Below are 10,871 nucleotides of genomic sequence, written 5' to 3' on the forward strand. Positions count from 1 at the left end.
GAATGAGAAATCCCAAAGAGAAAACGTCCAATTGATTTTTCGCTTTATTTTACTAAAAGGTATTTTTTTATTATTATATTATTATTTTACCTCTTTTTGATTTCCAACGTGGTTACGGCACGACCGAACGGTCGGAATTCATTTTAACCGAAGTTAACGGATAATACAATTCAAACGATCGGTGAAAATTTATTTTATTTTTAGTTTAAGCGAGAAATGACTTAAATAAAATGGCTTAAGCACGTCAAAAGGGGGTATAAAAAGTAAATGAAACGAGAATAAAAATACACGAAACACAATGTGGACCACCACGGGTACATAGAATGAATCGAAAAGCTTGGTTCGAGGTACTTACCCGTTGAAGATCGAAGAACGATGAAGAACGAATGAAGAACGTCGAAGAACGGTCGAAACCTTCGCGAAATTCCTTATGGAAACGTTTCGGAAGCGCCTCGGCTTAGATTTTCTTCACGGAAACAATTTTTCCAAGCAAATTCGAAAGAGAGAGAAGTGCCTAAGGGGCTGAACCCTTTTCTTCTTCACTTCCTCCCCTATTTATAGCAAAATAGGGGAGATGCTTGCCACCCAGCTCGCCCAGGCGAGCAGGGTTGCTTCCTCCAGAAGCAACAGCCTTCTGGAGGAATCTTCTGGAGGGCCCAAGTGGGCCTGGTTGCTATTTGCACCCCCATTTTTACTAAGTACACCCCCTGCCTTTTTTTTGGTGATTCTTTTTTCGTAAAGTTACGGAAACTTACGAATTTCGTAACGATACTTGTTTTCTTTCCGTAATCTTACGGAACCTTGTGGATTACATAATCATCCCCTTTTTGACTTACGGAATGTTACGGAACCTCACTAATTGTGCAACGATGCTTCCATTTGATTTCCGGTGTGTCACGGAACCTTACGGATTGTGCATCAATATTTTCTTTTTTGTTTTCCGGCACATCCCGGAATTTCACAAATTGCCTAATGATGGGTGCCAAGCACCTTACAAGGACCAAACAAAAGTCGCATGCCATCAAGCAAAGGTCCCCAGACGAAATTAGGGTATGACAGTTGCCCCTTTTTACTTGTCTTTTATCGGAGATAAAAGGAAAGTAAAGATAGGACACTAATTTCGTTCCTCTCGGTTGACGAGAGTCACGGGTGACCATAAAATTTCCGCATGCAAATGACTCGTTGTTCCCGGGGGAACAAAAGGTGCAGAAGAGGATGTCAGTCTCTGCCTGCTATCAAGCGTTCTGTCTTACATATAGCAAAATAATGTTTTCATGGATAACCACTCGGGTATTTCCGCCCGTCAGCGTGACTCAAAAGTCAGTATGACAGATCTTGTAAGTGCGGAAGATGATGTAAATCCCCACGTGTCAACGGGCTTGTCGGCCGCGATTGACGAAGGGTGCAGAATGACCATAATTTGTCTCTGCGTGCCATCGGACACGACTGTGTCTGAATGGAAAAGGGGTGCAGAATGACCATAATTTGTCTCCGCATGTCATCGGGCCCGCCGCCTCTGGATGACAAAAGGGTGCAGAATGACCATAATTTGTCTCTGCGTGCCATCGGACACGACTGGGTCTGAATGGCAAAGGGGTGCGGAATGACCATAATTTGTCTCCGCATGTCATCGGGCCCGCCGCCTCTGGATGACAAAAGGGTGCAGAATGACCATAATTTGTCTCTGCGTGCCATCGGACACGACTGTGTCTGAATGGCAAAGGGGTGCGGAATGACCATAATTTGTCTCTGCATGTCACATGACCTCAGGGTCAGTATGACAGAGATTGTGGGGCGGCCGACAAAAGCAAGGCTCTTGCTCCTACGTATCCTCCAATGAGGAACTCAGACCTACGCAGTTCTAGATAACTTGTGAGACTTGAAAAAGTCTCCACTGGAAGATGCTGACATCTCCAGAAAGGGCGCAGATGACCACATCTGGCCTCTGCTCATCAATCACACTTGGGGTCACTGAATGACGAGGCACGGATAACCGTAAGGTGTCTCCACAGGCTACCAGCTCTTGGGTCATGGTAACAGAAAGCGGTGTGGTCGACAAAAGCGAGGCTCTTGCTCTTATGTATCCTCCAATGAGGAACTCAGACCTACGTAGTTCTAGATAACTTGTGAGACTTGAAAAAGTCTCGGTGTTTTCTCCACTAAAATGGAAACATGCTTTAGCAAAGAGACAAATATTCCAACCGATTAGAGCAGCATATGCTTTTTTGAGTGAAAAACAATGCGTCTACCAGGGAAGGAAGAGTCTGCTGATGAAACCCCCATAACCATAAATGAGATTTTGGATGTTAGCATTTCGTTTCTAAATGACCATTTAGAGGAAACACTGGGTTCGACAAAAATAGAAGAAATCCACTCAAAGTGTATCAATCTCGCACAGGTAAGTGTTTTATCCTAATTCCGAACCATAGATATGTCATGACTTGACTTCGCAAATTATTTCCTATCAAATCAAAAATTACATGCGTGATCATGGATCAATAGGACTTCCCTTGGGAATGGGTTCTTTTGGTGGGTTTTTCGGCTTTTGCGTGTTTTTGGCCTTTTCCTTTTCTGTTTTGGTTTTGCGCGAGGCGAACAAGTCACCGACGCGCAGGATTTTGGTTGGTAATCAAAGGGAGAAGACCACCTTAGGTCATGGTTTCCTTTTCTTTCTTTTGTTCATTTGGTGACAATTCTGTATTGTTCAGATATTGTCTGGTCCAAAGACCTTTCTGCACATTTCTTCTGGTTCCTTTGACCAGGAGCTTTCTTCTTTTTTACTTTCTCCCATTCTTTTTTCTTTGACTTGGAATTTTCTTTCCTTTCTTTTCGCTTTCCCCCACTCTTTGATTGGGAATTTCCTTTCCTCTCTTTTTTCCTTTGATTGGAAATTTTCCTTCTCTCTTTTCTTTTTTTTGCTTTCTCTTTGATTGGAAATTTCCCTTCTCTTTTTTTTTTTTGATTGGAAATTTTCCTTCTCTTCTTTTTTGCTTCCGAGGGTAAGGATTGACATTCTCACCCTGGGTCAAGGTTTATGGTGAGTTAGGATTTTGGCTCAAAACTCGTAGAATAGCCAGACATGATACATGTCAGGGTTTGGTTTGGTTCAAGGGTAAAAGGCATGCCCCACATTATTTCCATGACACAAATGCAAAAATGATGATTTGGAAATTTTATGCAAAACTGGTCATGCATGCACCTATGCGGACACTCAAGTGTCAAATTTTTATGGTCATGTGATGCTAGGGCTCAGGATTCATTTCCTCTATTTTAGTCATCTCAATGTTTCCAAAATATGTTCTTTTATCGATTTGTGCATTCATCCGAGTCCATTTTGGACGTCCGGGAAAATTTCACAGCATTCACCCTTCAGGTGTACACACATTTTTTCAAAAACTAGCTATGATCAACGAATTTTTTTTCAAAGAAGAGTTGGAAGCCATCTCTTTTCAAAAGCATGTCGGTTTTTCAGCTAAACAACTTATTTTTCTTTTCCTTTTTCCTCTTTTTTTTTTCATTTGTTCATTTCTTTTTCTCGTTTGTTTTTGTTTTTTTTTTCTTTTTTTTTTCATGAGGTATTTTGCTACCTAAACATGTGTATATTTTTGTGAGGTATTTTTGCTATATACATGCATATCCAAGGTATCTTGCTACCTAAACATACATATATATGTTTTGTAAGGTATGACTACCTTCCGAGCTTGCGCTTGTTTTATTTAAATTCCCAGGATCATGAGCAACTAGGTGCGTCCTACTATAAAAAGTGATCAAATAACAAGCATAGATTCAAAAGGTACTAGGTTGCCTCCTAGTAGCGCTTCTTTAACGTCTTGAGCTGGACGCCTAATGATTTGTCGGTCATGGACCTAGTACTTTGCTTACCTTTGGCTTTGGACTTGGTCGCCTATTGGTCGGCCATGTGTCGTAGGCAACGCTCTAACCTTTTTATGGATGAGCTGAGGTGAACTCTAGAGGTGGTGGCGGTGTGTCTATTGCCTGCTACCGGCCATCCCAATGCTGCTGTGGTGTTTCGCCCTGCGCCTGCCTGGGGGCGCAGTACTTCTTGATGAAAGCTCGATTGGTAGGGGGGTCTGATGACTTTGCTGGGGGCGACAGACACTCCCTAGAACTGACAGAGACCCATATTTAGAGCTGGCAACTCCAAGACCCTGTTGGCCTTCTTCGGGTCCACTAGGTGTCTTGCGGGCACAATCCCTGCAAACAATAGATGACATCAGAAATCAGTTGGGGGAGGTGCATACTTACCTATGCCACGACGACATGAACTTGCTGGGGGGAACGGGCGCCCTGTAGGGCCGACAGAGGCCCGTAACCAGAGCTGGAAACCCCAGGGCCCTGTTGGACTTCTTCTGGTCTATTGGGTGTCTTTGTGGGTGCAATCCCTGCAAACAATAGATGGTATCAGAAATCAGTTGAACCATATGCATACTTACCCATGTCGGGACGACACAGACCAATTGATACTTTTGCAGGGGGAGATTGGCATTACGATCACTGGGCAGAATGTTGCTAAGTAACAACGTCATTTATATCTGTGTAAGAGTGGTCATGTTGGTGCGCATGATCCGCACTCGTCTCTTTGCAGCGGCACGGGTGAAATCTTGCCCCGGTATGCATAGTAGCTGTGTGATAGCCTCCCTCTCTGGTTGTGCTCGCACAGTTGGCCCTCCTCCAATATCAGGGGGTGGCCCAGGAACCGTTAAAAGGAAACTACTGGCCCCTTAACCGGGAGTGCAAGTCTCGGTTAAGCATTTAAGGACAGAGGACCTTAAATTCTCTTAAGGTGTGGATGTGGAGCACACTGAAAATGAGGACACGCAGCCCTCTCAAGGCGAGGATGTGTAGTCCTCTGGAGGTGAGGGCGTGCAGCCCTCTGTTGGCGAGGACGTGTAGTCCTCTCAAGGTGAGGGCGTGCAGCCCTCTGTTGGCGAGGACGTGTAGTCCTCTGATGGCGAGGACGTGTAGTCCTCTAAAGGTGAGGGCGTGTAGCCCTACGAAGGTGAGGACATGCAGTCCTCTGATGGTTAGGGCGTGCAACCCTCTGTTGGCGAGGACGTGTAGTCCTCTAAAGGTGAGGGCGTGTAGCCCTACGAAGGTAAGGACATGCAGTTCTCTGATAGTGAGGGCGTGTAGCCCTACGAAGGTGAGGACATGCAGTCCTCTGATGGCGAGGGCGTGTAGCCCTCTGAAGGTGAGGACATGCAGTCCTCTGATGGCGATGGCGTGTAGCCCTCTGAAGGTGAGGACGTGTGGTCCTCTAAAGGTGAGGGCGTGTAGCCCTCTCAAGGTGAGGGCGTGCAGCCCTCTGTTGGCGAGGACGTGTAGTCCTCTAAAGGTGAGGGCGTGTAGCCCTACGAAGGTGAGGGCGTGCAGCCCTCTGTTGGCGAGGACGTGTAGTCCTCTAAAGGTGAGGGCGTGTAGCCCTACGAAGGTGAGGACATGCAGTTCTCTGATAGTGAGGGCGTGTAGCCCTACGAAGGTGAGGACATGCAGTCCTCTGATGGCGAGGGCGTGTAGCCCTCTGAAGGTGAGGACATGCAGTCCTCTGATGGCGAGGGCGTGTAGCCCTCTGAAGGTGAGGACGTGTGGTCCTTTAAAGGTGAGGGCGTGTAGCCCTCTCAAGGTGAGGGCGTGCAGCCCTCTGTTGGCGAAGACGTGTAGTCCTCTAAAGGTGAGGGCGTGTAGCCCTACGAAGGTTAGGACATGCATTCCTCTGATGGTGAGGGCGTGCAACCCTCTGTTGGCGAGGGCGTGTAGCCCTACGAAGGTGAGGACGTGTAGTCCTCTCAAGGCGAGGACGTGTAGTCCTCTAAAGGTGATAGGTATAAGTACCCAAGGGTCCACCCTTATGAGAAAGCAAGAGATCGAATCATCGAGAGGGCCGGTCATCCCAAATCCACAAGATTTGGACATTAGATGTAGGAAATCTATGCAGTTAACATGATTTTTAGGGATGCAGATGCATGCAACCTTTGTCGTGAAATTTGGTAAATGCGGACTTCACATGAAACAATGCAATGTAATGGAAAGTTGTACAATGTTCATGACATTCTTTCCCTATTTTGTGATTTTGATTTTGATTTGATTTTTTTTGGAAAACACAAATTGACTGTCCTTTTGAAAGAGGTGATAGTCCATGCAACCTTATCCTATCTTTTGCAAATCTCTCCGAGAACTCCCTCAGAGTGTGTGTTCTGTTTGATTTAGTCACTTGACCATTTTGGAGTGACGGCAATGGAGTCGTTTGATGTTTAATCAATCCATTGAAATTCCAGGGCTTGTCTCCCCCCTTTTTTTTGTTTAAAAACATCGACGGGTGAGAACTTTTGATCTGCCCCTATGTTCACTTGAGGCCCATGCACGATGCCCTTCATTGCCCCAGTGTAAGGCTTTGAGGTACCAATTGTCGTCTTGTTTTCACAACCTCGTAGTGAGGAAGAATGAAAGAAGCAGTTGATCCTTGCAAAAAGAATTTTCCAAGGACGAGAAATAGTCAAAGGATTTTTCAGTTGATGGATTAAGTCAAATGACTCCTATGTAGAAGCAAGATGTTTTGATGATGCCGAAGGATCAAGTGCTTCTAAGTTTTAGTCAAGACAAGAATCCAAGAAAATCAAGATATATGATCAAGTTGATCTCTAGAATCTTTAGGAAGAAGTTTCCAAATTGAAAAAGCAAAAGGTTTGGCCAAAGAATTCTATCTAAATCATTTTAAATTGAGATTTACTCTCTGGTAATCAATTACCAGCAGCTGAAAATGTTTATAACAGTCACTAGAAATTTGAATTCAAAATTTATAATGTGTAATCGATTACACATGGATGGTAATTGATTACCAGCAGTTTATTCAAATTTTAAATCCTGTGATCGATTACACAAGTCTTGTAATCGATTACCAGAGGGGATTTTCGGAAAATAATTTCCAAGAGTCACATCTATTCAAAATTTTTTTATGAACGACCATCAAAGGTGACTTGGAAACACGAACTTAAAGGGAGTTTTCATTGCCCAAGAAGTTTTATCCTCTTAAAAGATTAAGAGTTTTTCTGAACTGAAATGTTTTATCCTCTCAAAAAGATTCCTTGGTCAACCACTTGCATATTCAATAAGGAATTTTGATTGATCTTCATTGTACAAGCTATCTCTTTTAAGAGAGATCTCTTCTTCTCTTCTTCTTATTTTTGAAAAGGGATTAAGAGACTGCGGGTCTCTCATTGTAGAGGATTCCTGAACACAAGGGAAGGGTTGTCCCTGTGTGGTTCAGACTTTGTAAAAGGAGTTTTACAAAGAGAGTGGAAAATCTCAAGTGGGTTGCTTGAGGACTGGACGTAGGCGCGGGAAGAGGCCGAACCAGTATAAATCAAGTTTGCATTCCTCTCTTCCTTTAAACTTCTTTTATTTATTGCTATTTATCTTTTGCTTTAAAGAAGTTTATTTTGAATTGTCTTTTGAGTAATTCATGTTAAGGGTGCATTGTTAATCCAAAAAGAAAGAGTGATAGTTCAATTGGGGAATAGTCTTTGCATCTTAATTCAACCCCCTTTTTCTTAAGGTAACTGAGGCCATTTGTCCAACATCCTACTTCTCTCTAAAAAGACAAAATGAGGTCACATGAACGTCTATATTTTTACTTGAAAACACAGTCAATCAAATGCCTTTTTATTTTTTATTTTGAAACTTATTTTTTATTTTGAAACTTATTTGTTTTGAACTTTACTCATTGTTTTACGGCACCCCCACCAACGTGCAAGACGAGTAATCTCTGATTGAACAGTCTTAGAAGTCAACACTCAGGAGCGCAGGTCGCTTGAGCAAACAGACCAATGGCTTGCACCCACATTCTAGTGAAAGTTGAATAAGCAAACATGCGTTTGTGAGAGGATGAGGGACAAAGATATCAACTTTATCCATTTCATTTAACATTGTAACTGTGGTTTACAATAATTGCATAAACTTGGAAATCCTGATGAGTCATTAGAGACACCTAACAACAGCCTTCAAAATTGCCCCATGTGTGGCATCTCTTGTCAATGTCAGGATTTACACGCAATTCTCCTCAAATTTCAGCCAGCCCGCATCAATTGGACCTTGCACCTTATGCTTCAGAGCCCTACAATGCTCAATGGAATGCCCCGGGGCTCCTCCATGATAAGCACACGCTGCGTTCGAGTCGTATCCTTAGAAAAATGGAGGTTGAGGAACCTTGGTTGGGGTTATGGCTTCAGCTTCGCCCAGGCGGCAGGGTTGCTTCCTCCAGAAGCAACAGCCTTCTGGAGGAATCTTCTGGAGGGCCCAAGTGGGCCTGGTTGCTATTTGCACCCCATTTTTACTAAGTACACCCCTGCCTTTTTTTTGGTGATTCTTTTTTCGTAAAAGTTACGGAAACTTACGAATTTCGTAACGATACTTGTTTCTTTCCGTAATCTTACGGAACCTTGTGGATTACATAATCATCCCCTTTTTGACTTACGGAATGTTACGGAACCTCACTAATTGTGCAAGATGCTTCCATTTGATTTCCGGTGTGTCACGGAACCTTACGGATTGTGCATCAATATTTTCTTTTTGTTTTCCGGCACATCCCGGAATTTCACAAATTGCCTAATGATGGGTGCCAGCACCTTACAAGGACAAACAAAAGTCGCATGCCATCAAGCAAAGGTCCCCAGACGAAATTAGGGTATGACAGTTGCCCCTTTTTACTTGTCTTTTATCGGAGATAAAAGGAAAGTAAAGATAGGACACTAATTTCGTTCCTCTCGGTTGACGAGAGTCACGGGTGACCATAAAATTTCCGCATGCAAATGACTCGTTGTTCCCGGGGGAACAAAAGTGCAGAAGAGGATGTCAGTCTCTGCCTGCTATCAAGCGTTCTGTCTTACATATAGCAAAATAATTTTTCATGGATAACCACTCGGGTATTTCCGCCGTCAGCGTGACTCAAAAGTCAGTATGACAGATCTTGTAAGTGCGGAAGATGATGTAAATCCCCACGTGTCAACGGGCTTGTCGGCCGCGATTGACGAAGGGTGCAGAATGACCATAATTTGTCTCTGCGTGCCATCGGACACGACTGTGTCTGAATGGAAAGGGGTGCAGAATGACCATAATTTGTCTCCGCATGTCATCGGGCCCGCCGCCTCTGGATGACAAAAGGGTGCAGAATGACCCATAATTTGTCTCTGCGTGCCATCGGACACGACTGGGTCTGAATGGCAAAGGGGTGCGGAATGACCATAATTTGTCTCCGCATGTCATCGGGCCCGCCGCCTCTGGATGACAAAAGGGTGCAGAATGACCATAATTTGTCTCTGGCGTGCCATCGGACACGACTGTGTTCTGAATGGCAAAGGGTTGCGGAAGACCATAATTTGTCTCTGCATGTCACATGACCTCAGGGTCAGTATGACAGAGATTGTGGGGCGGCCGACAAAAGCAAGGCTCTTGCTCCTACGTATCCTCCAATGAGGAACTCAGACCTACGCAGTTTAGATACTTGTGAGACTTGAAAAAGTCTCCACTGGAAGATGCTGACATCTCCAGAAAGGGCGCAGATGACCACATCTGGCCTCTGCTCATCAATCACAACTTGGGGTCACTGAATGACGAGGCACGGATAACCGTAAGGTGTCTCCACAGGCTACCAGCTCTTGGGTCATGGTAAACAGAAAGCGGTGTGGTCGACAAAAGCGAGGCTCTTGCTCTTATGTATCCTCCAATGAGGAACTCAGACCTACGTAGTTCTAGATAACTTGTGAGACTTGAAAAAGTCTCGTGTTTTCTCCACTAAAATGGAAACATGCTTTAGCAAAGAGACAAATATTCCAACCGATTAGGACAGCATGCTTTTTTTGAGTGAAAAACAATGCGTCTACCAGGGAAGGAAGAGTCTGCTGATGAAACCCCCATAACCATAAATGAGATTTTGGATGTTAGCATTTCGTTTCTAAATGACCATTTAGAGGAAACACTGGGTTCGACAAAAATAGAAGAAATCCACTCAAAGTGTATCAATCTCGCACAGGTAAGTGTTTATCCTAATTCCGAACCATAGATATGTCATGACTTGACTTCGCAAATTATTTCCTATCAAATCAAAAATTACATGCGTGATCATGGATCAATAGGACTTCCCTGGGAATGGGTTTCTTTTGGTGGGTTTTTCGGCTTTTGCGTGTTTTTGGCCTTTTCCTTTTCTGTTTGGTTTTGCGCGAGGCGAACAAGTCACCGACGCGCAGGATTTTGGTTGGTAATCAAAGGGAGAAGACCACCTTAGGTCATGGTTTCCTTTTCTTTCTTTTGTTCATTTGGTGACAATTCTGTATTGTTCAGATATTGTCTGGTCCAAAGACCTTTCTGCACATTTCTTCTGGTTCCTTTGACCAGGAGCTTTCTTCTTTTTTCTTTCTCCCATTCTTTTTTCTTTGACTTGGAATTTTCTTTCTTTCTTTTCGCTTTCCCCCATCTTTGATTGGAATTTCCTTTCCTCTCTTTTTCTTTGATTGGAAATTTTCCTTCTCTCTTTTCTTTTTTTTGCTTTTCTCTTTGATTGGAAATTTCCCTTCTCTTTTTTTTTTTGATTGAAATTTTCCTTCTCTTCTTTTTTGCTTCCGAGGGTAAGGATTGACATTCTCACCCTGGGTCAAGGTTTATGGTGAGTTAGGATTTTGGCTCAAAACTCGTAGAATAGCAGACATGATACATGTCAGGGTTTGGTTTGGTTCAAGGGTAAAAGGCATGCCCCACATTATTTCCATGAACACAAATGCAAAAATGATGATTTGGAAATTTTATGCAAAACTGGTCATGCATGCCTATGCGGACACTCAAGTGTCAAATTTTTATGGTCA

Source organism: Glycine soja, chromosome 15, assembly GCF_004193775.1.
Source record: "Glycine soja cultivar W05 chromosome 15, ASM419377v2, whole genome shotgun sequence".
NCBI classification, from domain to species: Eukaryota; Viridiplantae; Streptophyta; class Magnoliopsida; order Fabales; family Fabaceae; genus Glycine; species Glycine soja.